General features: G+C 33.8%; 1 protein-coding gene and 1 long non-coding RNA gene across 4 annotated transcripts in view; one reads left to right on the forward strand and one right to left on the reverse strand.

Annotated features, from left to right (window-relative positions):
* Positions 1-14659, reverse strand: part of Arhgap15 (Rho GTPase activating protein 15) — a 619786-nt gene that overhangs the window by 288934 nt on the left and 316193 nt on the right. The gene's annotated exons all lie outside the window — the stretch shown is intronic.
* The window catches only part of LOC124106150 (uncharacterized), a 155850-nt gene continuing 146722 nt past the window's right edge, over positions 5532-14659 (forward strand). The window contains exon 1 of the long non-coding RNA XR_009228557.1: positions 5532-5737. This is a non-coding gene — a long non-coding RNA (uncharacterized LOC124106150). The remainder of the gene's footprint in view (positions 5738-14659) is intronic.

The following is a 14659-nucleotide window of genomic DNA, read 5'->3' on the forward strand; positions in this document are numbered from 1 at the left end:
GGTAAGGAAACTTCCCAGTCAATGCCTTGTGGTAGGAATGTGCACTGAGGTCCTGCTCCCCCTACTTGAACTTTTTAGAGTCTATATCATTATTGCTTGATCTTGAAATATGGATTCTCAGTCCTTGGTTATAGATCATTTTGAACTGAGTTAATCAACTTATATTATGAACAGATAATAGAGAGGAATTATTCTAGTCTCCATGTTGTGAGAATAACTCTGTGTGCCTAGTTTCTTCACCACTTTTCAGAGGTGATGACTGACATAGCTGGTGAAGCCCAGGTTCCTTCCTATATTATCAATCCATCTAAGTCAAGTCCTTTCCATGTTTCAACAGAAGAGCAGAGCTAAAGAGTAGACAAGAGCTTCACTCCACTCGCAGGACTTCCAAAGAAGCCAGCAAACAAATGAATAAGGAGGAATTGTGGAATGGCCAAATGAAGCACGTTGCTGGTTGTTTTAAATACCAGATTGTGATCTTATCCTAATATTCTTCCCAACATTGTGAAAGGGTAAATGTATTTATGTCTCCTGATTTACAATACACTCTGCCTTAGAGTGAAAAATGAATAGAAAAAAAGATTCCAACTAATTCCTAATTTTCTTGGCAATCCCTAATAATAACAGTTGTCTGAAGTATTAGAGCCTGAAGACTAGGTATCAAATACTATCAAATAAAAGTCCTCAGGACCTCTCAATGACACTGATTACAGTGTAAAGTTCTGGGATAGTTTTTCCATCCAGCTTTGAAAGGCCTAAATTTATTTCCTTTTGTTTGTTTATTCCCCATCAAAAGACTGGTAAATAATTGCTTTTCATTTAAATTACTAAAACTTCATTGAACTTTGTAAGTCTATATTCTATTGTGAAACATAACTACTAAATATGACTGTCCAAGTTATGTAATTATACCAGTAAATTGGGATTTCTGCAGTCTTCTGAAGCAAGGCATATGCACCCAAGCATATGTTCTATCAGATTTGGCATGAGGAGTCTGTTGCTAGAAACAAAGAAATTGACCATTATCTTTACCATCTTTTTCTGATTGGGTAAATTTGTTTTCACTTGGTAAGCTAATATGATATATTTATGTTATGCATTATGTTAATTGTGAGTCAAGACTTTTGTAGACAGAGAATGGATGAGAACAGACATTTAATTCAGTTCAGGAAATTTATAGTCTTCTGTAAGGCCCTCAATAGACTATTTCTCCCCACTGAAGGCCAAAGACATTTTTTTTTAACTTTATAAAGAAAAGAGGCTTATTTATCTCATGGTTCTAGAGGTTCAAAGGCATGGAGTCTGTATCTGCTCAACTCTGAGGGCTTGGTGGAGGATGGCCTCACAATGAGGGAACATGTGCCCCTGGAATGAGACAGGAAGTCAGAAAGGATGGAGGGTGGCAAGGCCTGTTCTTTGACCAAGCCTCTCTGGAGAACTGACTCAAGGGTCCCATAAGAACTATCTTTGTCCCTCCCAAGGGCAGCTCCTCTAGTGTTTTAATGATCTCTTGCTAGACCCCAACTCTTTTATTTTTCTTTAATTGGTGCATTATAGTTATATATACAAGTGGGTTTCATTTTCTATATTCATACTTGCACATAACAAGCTTTGGTCAATTGCATTCCCTACCACCTCCACTCCTCCTCCCCCATCCTCCCTCCAAAACCATTTTTGAACATATGTTAATCTTCAAGGATTTCAAATCATTTATCTGTAGGTAACCTTTTCCTAATCAAATTAGGAGCACATTCAAAATACTAGAGGAAAAAATAATACTTGTGCTAATGGTCATGCTATGATTAATATTTATTGTGTCAAACACTGCTATAAACCTCACATTACTTAATTTATGCTTCTGAATAATTCTGCAAGATAGGTACCATTATTATTGACATTTTCAAGACTCTGAAACAGAAGCCAAGTGATGTCAAGTCACTAGCTCAGTTTGTAGAGGTAGTAGGCTATAGAAATGCTGTACCTAGCTCCAAAAGCCAGCAGTTTCACAGAACATAGTTATGGTTACAGGCTGTGAAGCTGGACTGCTTAGTTTTGAATTAAAACTTGGCCTCTTCTTAACTGTGTGACTTTGGGTGCATTGAGCACACTTTCAGTGCCTCAGTTACATAGTAGGTAAAAATGGGAATAAGACCACTATACCACCTAGTATTATTGATAGGATTAAATAAGAGGGTTCATAAAAGGGTTAGAACAGTGCCTTCTGTCTAGTAAAACATTTTGTCAGCTACTTCTACACCATGCTTCTGTAATATGGGAGACACAACAACTTCATTCTTACAATGCTATTAATAGATTGGACATAGCAATGGTTCTTGAATGAGAATCAAAGGATTCTGTCCCAGCCACATGTTTGGAGAATGGGAAAGCTTAGATGTATTTCAAATGCTACTATGATATCCCAACATATTCTGGTGATCATCATTAGTTATTTTGATAAATTATGGGAAGAAATGATAAAGGGTTAGACATACACAGAACTTTTGTGAAGAGGCTAACTGCATCACCTGTTGGTTTCCCTCTTGTTCTCCCATTCGGTGAGCCAGCTCATTTTAGAATAATAAGGCACTGAGAGAAAAATCCAAAGGGGCCACAGTTGGGACTCTTTCTACAAGGGAGCACCTCAGCACACAGATTGTTACACATGCATCTTTTACATACTTATCCTTAAACTGTTTATCTGGCACATCCACAGGCAGCTGGTGGAACAAATAGGAAATCCTGTGAAGCACATTCATTTTTAAAGTGTTAATGCTCCCAATCCAAGAGACAGTAATGTGCTTCCATCCGTTAAGATCCCCTTTAATGTTTCGGATTGGAGGGCCATAATTTAAATGAAATGCATTATCCAACCTGGAAGGTATTCCACATCCTAAATATTTAATTGATTTCTCCATCAGGAGAAGATGAGCCTACACAATAGGCAGATCCTATCTATATCTAAGTGTCCGATTAATAGTGTCTCTAATTTAGGGTAATTTAGGAGTTTACAACTTATAAAATGGCTATTTCTTCCACATTCCTCTCAAAGTACCAGGAGGATTGTGTCTGGATTAATTGCAAACAGCAGACCATCCTCTGTGTGTAATGAAAACCCAGAGTCAGCATCATCAGCCATGCACCTATAATTTGAGATCTCATCTAAATATTTTTCACTAGGGGCTTCACATTCAATGTAAATGGAAATAGCAAAGGAAGAAAGTAGTAATTGTTGTATCTCCCTATTAAAAAGTTTAACAAGTCAAGTTCATTCCTGCTGATTTTTACTTAGTTGGGTCTTAGCTAACTGAGTGGGGAAGATAAATCAAGCTACTTGCAGATTTTCCTAATGGTGCAAAGTTTGGCACCCTGAGGACTGTGGAAATGCCTATTACTACACTTGTAAAGAAGAGAAGTGGAACAAGACTGTGGGTGGCTGGATCTATATGAGTGATTTATGACCTCTGAATCCACTTAGTCATTTCTGGATAAGCACTTAAGTGCCAAAAGTTTATGGTCATTTTCAGTTTAAGAAAAGAATAGGCACATCTTACCATTCAAGAAGGATGTATTAACTGGAGAAATCAGTATTGTTTTTTTTTTTTTCTTGAGTTTATTAGTAAATTGTAAAATTGGAGTTTATAAATGCAAAGTGACATTTTACCTAATTATGTCTACTTATAATTTTGTGAGGTCATTCCAATGACACCATTTTGTAGGGAAATAACCTGGATGTTGGGCTGCTAAACTTTAGGTTGAGATTTGAAGTTTACTAACAAATAAATTTAAAAATTAATAGCATATCAGGTATACATTTTTTTCATGTTAAATTTACTTTTTCTGTCGAGTTTTTGTCTTTTTGAAAAGCTACTTTGTGGATAGCTTAATTTTTGTTCAAATACAAATTAGAATCAATTTTCTGGGGAAAAATAATCAGTATAGCTCCTGTTCTCCACAACAAAGAAATTACATTTGTAGACATATTCTGGAAATTTAAATCCCTCAATACTCTTTTGAGCAAGTCCAAGGAGATTTGAAGACTGACATTTTGTACTTTGCTATTCCCAAGGGGCATATGTATGATCATCTTTGCTGAGGTTTGTTCCCATCCCTGCTGAATTAATATGCATTTTCGTTAACTAATCTTGAAACAACAGGAATAAAGTTTATCCAGGTCTTTTATACCTCAGAGAACAAAACAAATACTACAAATCTTTAGAGAGAAAGGATATACAAAAGGGCTTGAGGTGAATATTTCAAAGCAAATACTCTTTAAATGATGTGCAAATTATTTCAGCTCTTGAGCATGATTTATGAAAGGGGATTAGCCCACTGAAATAAGAACCAAGTTTAAACTGTTGGGTTTCAAAGTCAAAGATGAGAAATGGTTACAAGAAAAAGAAGGAGAAAAGCAACAACAATTTAGAGGAGGAATTTGCCTTAATTTTCTCCTTAACTGACTCACCTTAAATTGTCACAAACTATTGTTCTTAATTGCAATTAAAAATACTGCATTTCTCCTCCTATTTTATATAAAGTTAAGAATATAATAATTAAGAAATGATTTATATTTCAGCAGGAAAGTCTCTACTTCTCATGTTAAAAACATAATCACAAACTGTTAGCAGTTAAAACTCGTCAAGCTGGAAAGGGTGACTCCTAAGTCTGAGAATTTTTTTTTTTTTCTCAATTCACAAGTCACATCTACAATAACAAAACATAATACTTTCTAATATTCCAAAATGTTCTTCAGGTAGTAGTTAAAGCTTCTTGTAAGACTTATGAAAATGATTGTTTCTGTGTAATTGTAAAGAGTATTAAGTGAGCTCACTTCATATAATTCCATAATGACCCACTATTCTGGAAGGTAAAAGAAATTTCAATGATTCCACTCACATGTGATTAATATCTAATGCTTCTTGACTAAAATTCTGGATTTTGTTCAATAAAAATGAGTTAAGCAAAAATTCTTTGGGTTCTCAACCAAAGCTTTCTGTGAAAATCAGTTATGCCCAATTTAAAAATAAGGCATGGAATTTCAATAATAAACCCAGGTACTAACTAGGGAAAAAAGATTAATTATTCTTATGTAAGCTGTCTTGGGGTAATAAAGCCAAAGAAGTGAAGTGAATCTGGACACTACTAAAATTTTAAGGAAACTCCTTCAATTGGTTTTATTACTATCCTATGAATTTTTAAAAGACTAGATATTTTGGTACACATTTATGAATAAGGTTTTTATTGAGAAAATGATTATCATTAGCCCATTTCCTTTTTCATTTCCTTGAATAAAAAAGAAAAGTGGATCTGAGAAAATATTTTATTTTGGATCTAGTTATTACCATTTCTTCTCAGTGAGTGAAATCTCACAATAGTAGATGGATTAATTAGATCTTATTTTAAATTATCCTCTATTTTTGAGAACTAGATTGTGAGCCTACTTTTGTTTTCTTTGAGATTTTTCAAAAACAACTTGACTGAAGTGCAGCCTGGTGGGCCTTGATTGTTTTGGCAGGCAGCAGAGAGCAGCTAACTCTGAGTCAAACAGCCAAGCTGTGGCTCATCCAGAATTAGGACATCTAACCTGAACGGCTGATGGGAAATGAACTCAAGAACCACATAAAACATCATTCATGCAATCAAATACTATCGTTCTTGTCTTTGGAGAAGGAAAGTAACAAATAAACAAAACAAGCTACATGTGAGATTACACGTTCCTAAAAGAAGAGTCAAATAGAAGGTAAATAGAGTCTCAGATGGGATTTACACATGTTTATATCCAGGGAATTAGTGGATTATTTCCAGGGAATTGCTTTTGTCTATTGTCTATTTGTTTTGGTGAGTGTAGTTTATTCTTAGAAACTGATTTTTTTCATTTTTTCTTCCTTTCTTTTATTTTCTGTTCTTCCTTCCTTTCTTTTTTTTTTTTACTTATTTATTTATTTTTGGTTATTGTGCTTTGGCTAGAACTGTTGACTTTTTGAGGCCAGTTTAGAGTTTAAGATTGGGTGTGGTACAGGCAAAAGTTACACTGGAAGTTTGTGTCTTGATTCTGTATTTGTCTGTAATCATAGGCTAGAAGGAATTGATGAGACTAAATAAATATTCACCATCTGAAATTATGCATTGTCATGCAATGGCCAATGTGATAATCATAGCAGGTTTACTCTGCACAAAGGCAGACTAGACAGCTCTTTTATATAAGCAATTCTTGTTGAAGTCCCCAAAGCCATATGCTGTTTCTCAGCTTTCATAACCTATTTAGAAAACTTACTTTTATTATTTTTGTGATATGGCAATGTGTGTTTTTCCTTATCTTAAAAATTAATCAATCAAGTATTTTGAAAGTTTTTTTTTGTACTACTAAACACGTACTCCCAGCCCTTTTTAATATTTTATTTTAAGACAAGGTCTCACTAAGTTGCATAGGACCTCATAATTGCTAAGGCTGGCTTTAAGCTTGTGATCCTCCTGCCTCAGCCTACCAAGCCACTGGGATTACAGGTGTGTGTCACGGCACCTGGTCATTTTGATAATTGTTTTGATAAATATTTGATATTTTGTAACTATTTTTGATATTTTGATGCTGGGGATCAAACCAGGGCCTTGTGCATGCTAACCAACTCTTCTACATTGTGCTAGAACAGCAGCCCAGAAATGTGTTTCTCAGACAAAGGTTGGAATATTTCAAAGTGACCTCTAGACATAAATGGAGGAATTGGGGGAAGATTGCCAGGGAAGTGATGGAAGCAATGAAAGGTTTCTACAATATAATGTGACTGTGGACTTGTGGGAGTCTTTCAAGTACAGAAGAAAGAATGACAGAGAAAAAAAAAGTGGATACATATTAGGATAGAGGACAGGGAGTCATGAAATATAAAGAGTTGGGGAATAACAATTTGATTGGTAAACTTTCAATATACAAAACACTGGGGAAACAACTGAAGCATAGGTTGGAAAGGAACAATAAACCATTGACAAAGGGTCTTTCAAGCCATGCTAAGAAACTTGGACTTGTACTACAAGTAATGGGGGCATAGTGGACCCCTTTTGTTGTTGTTGTTGTTGATATTATTATTTGTGTGTGTGTGTGTGTGTTTGTGTGTGTTACCTGGGATTGAACCCAGGGGCACTTAACCACTGAGCCACATCCCCAGCCCTTGTTTGTATTTTATTTAGTGACAGGGTCTTGCTGAGTTGCGTAGGGCCTTCCTATATTGCTGAGGCTGGCTTTGAACTTACTAAGACTCACATTAAGAGATAAGTGCTTCACAGTTCAACCTTTCCTCTTATTCCTTGGGCATAAAATTCAGGATGGGTTCCTCAGTCATTAGGTTACTTATTCACTCAGGCCTTTAATATTAAACATCACTGCTTTCAGACTCTGTTCTAGGTTATAAGGGAGGAGGGGTGATCCTTAGAAGGTCCTGGTTAATGTTCTTCAGGCATTCCCCATCTAATGGATCAGGATGAACTGGGTTTAAGCAAATGAGAGAAGTACTGGTCAGCTAGGATTACCTCTTCCAGATAACACCTGCCATCCCTTTGATATAGTGGATGTGATGGGCCTCTAGGTATACTTGCCACCTGGCCAATGAAATGCACTTGGGTGAGATCAGATTTTCAGCAACTTTAAGTTAACTCTTCATAAATGGCTTGGTATCTGTGTGTTTCATATTTTTACTCTAGTCAGTAAAAATCAATCACCTTATCACCAGATACTTTATGATGCTGGCTTATTCTATTAAATATATATATTCATATTTATTTTGTTTATGTTATATATATATATAACATAAACAAAATCTTCCCTAGCTTTTATGCAAAATTACTTAAACTCTTTCAAAATTCTACAGTTGTATTACTATTCTATATTCTGCAGTAATGCAAAAAAATAACTGACATTTGGCCAAGTTTAATATTTAGAGATTGCCATAATGTCAGGTTCACATTCAGGAATGACATTATGCCTCATGACACTCAGAGTCCTTTAAGGAAAGAAAAAAATTAAAGGATATATTATGCTCTGAGTTAATGACAATATTAAAAATTAAGTTTTGGCAAATTACATATTTGTTTAATTTGCATTTTTAAATTCTGTATTAAAAGTGCATTCTTGGCATATTCCTAAAGAAAGAAACCGGTGGTTTTATAGTAGAAAAATTTATGATTAGTTTACTCGGACTTCACTCATGCAAATCATTACATACAATATTTATATCATAATATATAACCTACAAAGTTCTTAGATATATTTTAGTTGTGTGTGTGTGTGTGTGTGTGTGTACAATCTTTAGATCTATTACATATCAAATCCACATTTGTATTTCTGATAATATTATAGTTATATAAAAAATACCCATTATACTTACCAGGAAAATCAATTTTAGGAAACTTATGAAACTTGTCCGAATCATATAGTTGTATATCCTGAGAGTAAGAATTGTATTCAAAATTTCTGATTCTTAGACCCAAAATTTTTTATACAATCTCACATAACATTTTGAGGAGGGTGTTGAAGACTAATATTACTTGAAGATCAACATTAATATAACTTTATTTCTACAACTTTTGTGTTAATCTAGATTTTTTAAACTAAATTGATTCAAGAAAAAAAGTATTCCGAGTCTTTTAGAATTATCAAAACTATTATTATTTTTGTACAATACAAAGTTTCTTTTTATTTTATTGCCTCTAATAGCACCTTGAAAATTCCAAGTCATAGCAATTTAAAGAGCCTCAAGAATTAATATGAAACATAGTAACTCTTCAAAATAAAAAAAAAAAGGACATAAAAATGATGATAGAGGGGCTGGGGCTGTAGCTCAGTGGTAGAGCTCTTGCCTTGCATATGTGAGACCCTGGGTTCGATCCCCAGCACCACATAAAAATAAATAAATAAATAATGTTGGGTATAACTTCAATTTACTATTAAAAAACATGTTTCCTTTAAAAAATGATAGAAATATTGAGAGGTTATGGCCTGAGCTAGTCTTAAAGGATGTTTGTTTAATAAATAGAATACCTTATCTTAAAGGTAAAACTCATCATGTAGTGTATGTATCATGATTATAAGCACTATTTCCTTGGAACATAAACTGTGGGTCATGGAATGGTGGTAAATTCTGGGGAACAGGGCATAGGCAGTTAAAAGCTGTCTATAGGGGAACTTGGGCCTTTGATTCCCAATGTAATAATTTGATTAGAAGTGGTTCTTAATTGGAGGAGGAAGAGGAAGAGAAGGAAAAGGAGAAGGGGAGTGGGAGAAGGAGAAGGAATTATTCTTAATATTTTATCTCAGTTTTGGATTTTTGAGGATACTAGATGTGGTAGCAGGATCTCAGTCCTATATTTTCTACTTGGTCATGATATTTCCTGTTTTGACTCTATTTTTTAAGTCTATTAATTTTTTATATAAATAGGGAATATCTATTTACATTAGAAAAAATTAGACAACAGGAACATTTGTCTTCGGGTGCCATTTAAATAATCACAGAAAGATGAATTAACAGACTTATTTTACCCAAGTCATCATATACCATTTCTTGAAAGAAGTTAGAAATTTCTTAGGTATGAATCTCACTTCATTGAATTCTTGAGAAATATGGTATTTTTAGATTTGGTTCATACTCTAGGGTGAAAGCAATACGTAATTTAAATTAAAGTATTTGGATTAAAGTATGAATAATAAGAAATAAAATTTATTTTCTAAGAAAGTCTTAACAGTTTCTATGTTTTTATAATTGAAATATTTTAAGACCTGTTTGGGACATATAAATAAATACATTAAAAATCAAGTTACTTTCTTTTAGGATTTTGTAAAAAAAAGTAGTCTACGTTCCTATACTCCAGATAAACTTTGTGTTTGTGTTTCGAAAGAGGAGATTATTTGTGTTCAAAATAATGTTTTTTTTCTCTGCATAGGATTCACTATAAGAAAATATTTTACATTGAAGAAAGGTAATTTAACCTGATGTGACAATAATGAATATATATTATATACCTTACTTTACAAGAAGATATAATAATTTATGCCTCTTGTAGTCATGGAATAGAGAGAAACTTTCAGGGGAGCTCAGAGAGCATTGTTTTTCTCTTGTTTACAGTCACAGTAGCGTATTAATGCTAAGGAAATATTGCTGGAGAGTTAGAGGAAAGAGCCCTCTGTATTTGGCCTATTATTGAAAGAAAGATGCCACTTGACCTAATGAAATCAGAAATTGATTAAATGCAGTTCATCTGAGGGTAAATATGGTCACGGTGTTGCTGCCAGGGTCAGGAGGAAGATGGGGTGATCTAGTGCTAGAGTGCTGATAGGGTTAGATAGACTTTCAGAGTAGCTGATGCTACAAGATACATGACCATGGATGCCCACAGGTCAGAGGGCAAGATCAGCCCCTCAGATGGGAAGGGAGGTATTAATCAGAACATTCTTTGCTCAACTCATAGCTAAGTCCTCTTATCACATGATTCATTGAGAAGTAAATGTTTTAAAGAAACTACAATCTATGGGTCCCAGGAAACTTGGGTTCACTGCTAACTGTCTTGAGAACACATGTCAGAACAACGACTGGGTCACATAAGACCACAGTAGTCTCACAACCTTTGTGAATAACACTTTTGACAAATTACTCTGGATGCCTGGTTATCAAGTATGCATCTAATCTTTAATGTTTTTCTCTGACAAATTTTAAAACCTCCAGCCTAAACAACATATATTTTAATTTAAATTTTAAAATATTTTTCTTTACCAACTGAAATATTTTAAAATAAACAACTTCCTTAAATAGTGAGAAACAATTGAGTGAAGAATTGGCACTCAACTATTCTTTAGATATTGTTGTTTTGTAACTACAGTAAACTAAAATCATTTATTTTCACATTTCATTCCCACAATTTATTTTTCTAAAGTGAATATTGAATGAAATTGGTGTCAGAATGACAATATTTGTTTTAGAGAAAAAATAGTCAAGTCGATCAATCATTTCACCCAAATAGGGAGCCTTGTCCTCATGACAACATAATAATCCATAGTATGCTACACAAATATTATGAATTTTTTTTTGTTTCCAGGTAAGAGCTTTCCTGATTCTTCAAAACTAGATAGGATTCATTTGTGCAATTTTAATATTGTTTTCTTTTTCTTAGCAGATGGCTTCTACTACTTGTTAGTTTCATGCATTGGCAGGAGTAGGCTGTTTTATACAAAATTCTTAATAAATAAAGTCTTTAAAATATGTATTTTTCTGAGTATCCAGGACAGGCTTCTTAGTATGTGTTTTAAACAATTGCTAATTACATATTTATCCAAGAAACTACTATGAGTTTTCCATTTGGGTAATAATAAACATCTTACAAATTTTACATAGTTACTAGAAAGGTCATAGTAGTCCTATAACTCATGCAAAATAAATAAATATACATGGAGTATATGTGTATGTGTATATATGTATATATACACGTACATATACATATACTATATATATATATATATATACACATACATATACATATACCATATATATATATACACATACATATATATATGTTTGGGGGGGTAGGAAAATGATTAGTTACATAATTTTTTAAAAAAATTTCTTAATGTATCTTATATTTGGCAAATTAGATCTTTATTTAAAAGTTTTCAAGTTGTAAATAGAAAAGATGTATTTTTTAAATTGAATTCTGTACATAGGAAGTGATGAACTATGTGTGTATGTTTGTATGTGTGTATGTTTTTTCAGGGAAATCACAAACATACATAAAACATAAAATAATAGCATCATGATCACGTGTGTATCTACCACCTAGATTCATCAAATGTAAACATTTGGGACAATGCCAGAGTTAATCTGTTATGCACATTTCTGAAAAAGAATATCTGCCTTGTTGAAGACTCACTTTCTTATCCATGCTGTAAAACCTTTCACAGCCCTCCATTCTCTCCTTTCCCCACTATTTCTTTTGGCTTGGAGTTCTACATTCTCTTCCTTCCATCACGGGGAGGGGGTGGGGGTCAGGGGTTAGCAGCCTTCTAGCCAAAGCTATTCTGAGACTCCTAATTGCATTGGTGGAGTTGGTGCAAAAGTGAGGTAGTAGGAAGTGGGAAACCAGATGGAGAGCAATACTATTGGGAAGTCTGGGCTCTCAGGGTCAGAGATATAGCACACTCAGAATGAGTTTTTTGCTAGAAACAATGTGACTGAAGAAAGCTCAGTGTGTTTTTGTGCCTGGTACATGGTTTCCCTGAGAAAATGTATCAAGTTCTAAGCAACTAATTTATACCTGGATTTTGAGAACATTAGCCTACTTCCAGTTGCCATCAGCCAGTATTATAATTATTTAGTTAAAAAATATTGCATTCTATTTTAAACTTGTTTTCACATGACATAATCATAATTATTCCTCAGGCAACTTTTTAAAAGAAAGATAACATTAACTACCAATAGCATTTTCATTTCCTTCCTTGTATAAATATCTCAATTAAAGTTTTCCATTCCAATCTTTGTCCTTGTAACTGCATTATACATATCATTTGGGGATTTGAAATTGAGAAATCCACATCTAAGAACCTTGAAGATTTCAGTCAAAACACATTTGTTTTTCATGATAATTTAATCAAAGGACAGCTAATAGGAAATATATTTCCTTTTAGTTCTTTTATCATTTGACTTCATTCTTATAACTCATGTTCATTTTGGGGGTGCTTACTTAAAATACTAAATAAAGTCTCAGTTTTATATAAAAGTTGTCCAATTTCTTCCACATATGGATTTTATAGTTTGGCAATTGATAGACATGATATATTCACTACTGAAGCACAATCTAACCATAAAAAATATTTTTTTTAAAGAAGGGATACACAGACAAATTACATAGAAAATTTTCGTTGTGTATCTTTAGGTTATATTTGTTGACAAAAAACAATGAATGTATCATTACGTGAATAAACTAGAGCTTTGTCTAAAGCAACAGGAAAAGAGCTAGATGTTGAGTCTTTTGTTAACTAGAACTTCTTAATGGCATGTTCTTCAGGGCATAAAAGAATCAAGATATCTCTTGGCACCCTTCAACTATGTTCTGGTTTGCTGCTCCCAAGAATACTCTGGCTGCCATTTTCACCTGGGGAAGTGCCAGGGGAAAGACCAGCTGCTCATATTTAGGCCTTTGTATCTATGACTCCCATATCCAATTCTGGCTCATTTTCCCTATTTTCTATACACTTGGGGAGTAGGATGTCAAGTATACACACCCTGCTCCAGTATTCTACCAGTCATCATCCTTGGCTCATGCCCATTTTGGTACCATCTGCTTGGGGACACAGAGGATAATAATAAGAGCTTCTACTTATTGAGTGCCTGCTGTGAACTATGTATTTACATCTCTAGTTTCAAATTCTCACTGAATCCTGTATGGATGCTATCAGATCCATTTTTAAACATCTGGAAAGTAAAGCTTAGCAAAGTTAAAAAAACAAACAAACAAACAAACAAAACCTTTCTAGGGTTATCTGATGCTGGGTTTATATTTGGGCCTTTCCTCCTTGCCATCAGTGGAAGATTTTCTCTTGGAGAAATATGTTAGCATCGTCTTTGATTGACTCTCCACTTTCCATAACAGCCCTCCCTGGAGAGCTGCTCTCCTACACTCATCCCAGACTGGTGTCCTGAATTTCCCACAGTGATTTGGCCCTTACATTGAATTTTCTGGCTTCTTGTCTGTTAGACTCAACTGATATCTTAAAATATCTGATTAATACTTAATACTGTTGGCAGGTTAGAATCATATTTTAAAAAGGAAAGTGTATTTTAATACAACTTTCTGAATCCACTCATTGAGAGAACATATTTTTCCCATGTTAAACAGACAAACTGGACAAAAAAAAAAAATGACCACCTGTTAGTTGCTAATGATGTTCACATGCTTTTTAAAAAAGTAATTCTGGCTTTATCTTCCTACAATCTTGGCGACAAAACTCGTGGGAACATCAAGGGCACAGGAAGCCAAAGGCAGCAAACTGACAATAAAGTTTGTGCTTCGACTACTAATGAGGAAGAGGATACTGTGAATATCTGATTCCACATAATTATTTAATCTCCAGAGGGTGACAAAAAATCAAAAGCAGGTTGTAAGAAATCTAAGTTTGGGTGTTCAAATCTAGGACCAAGATCAGAGGGGCTTCAGACAGGCTATTTCCTACTTGAAAAAAATATCTTTAGAATCATCAAGTATAAAATGCACCAATCTCAAACATATAGTCTAATTTGACATTGTATGGGTGAGTAAATCAATACGCCTTTAGTGAAAATGAACACACACATATGGACTGAACTTATTTTTTTTTAAATCGATCAATACTAACTATTGTATCTTGCAAAAAACATGCTAACCCTAAATAAGGCTTACAATTATACATATCTACCAAGATTCAGAAACCAAGCATTTTCTAAAATCAGGGCTAGCATTAAAGATTAAATGACTATTTATTTTAATAGTAAAATCAAATTAAGAAGAGAACATTTGATCTTAATTCTTTTTTAATAAGTTTTTGGGTCTTGCCTTTAAGTCTACTGATTTCTATGGGTCATTTTAAAAAGTATTTAATGTATTCATTTCCATCCAAGTTGAAAATTGATAGAGATTTAGCTTACTATATATTTTT

Source organism: Marmota monax, unplaced genomic scaffold (assembly GCF_021218885.2).
Source record: "Marmota monax isolate L192 unplaced genomic scaffold, Marmota_monax_Labrador192_F-V1.1 WCK01_AAM20220418_F8-fsc00034, whole genome shotgun sequence".
Lineage (NCBI taxonomy): Eukaryota > Metazoa > Chordata > Mammalia > Rodentia > Sciuridae > Marmota > Marmota monax.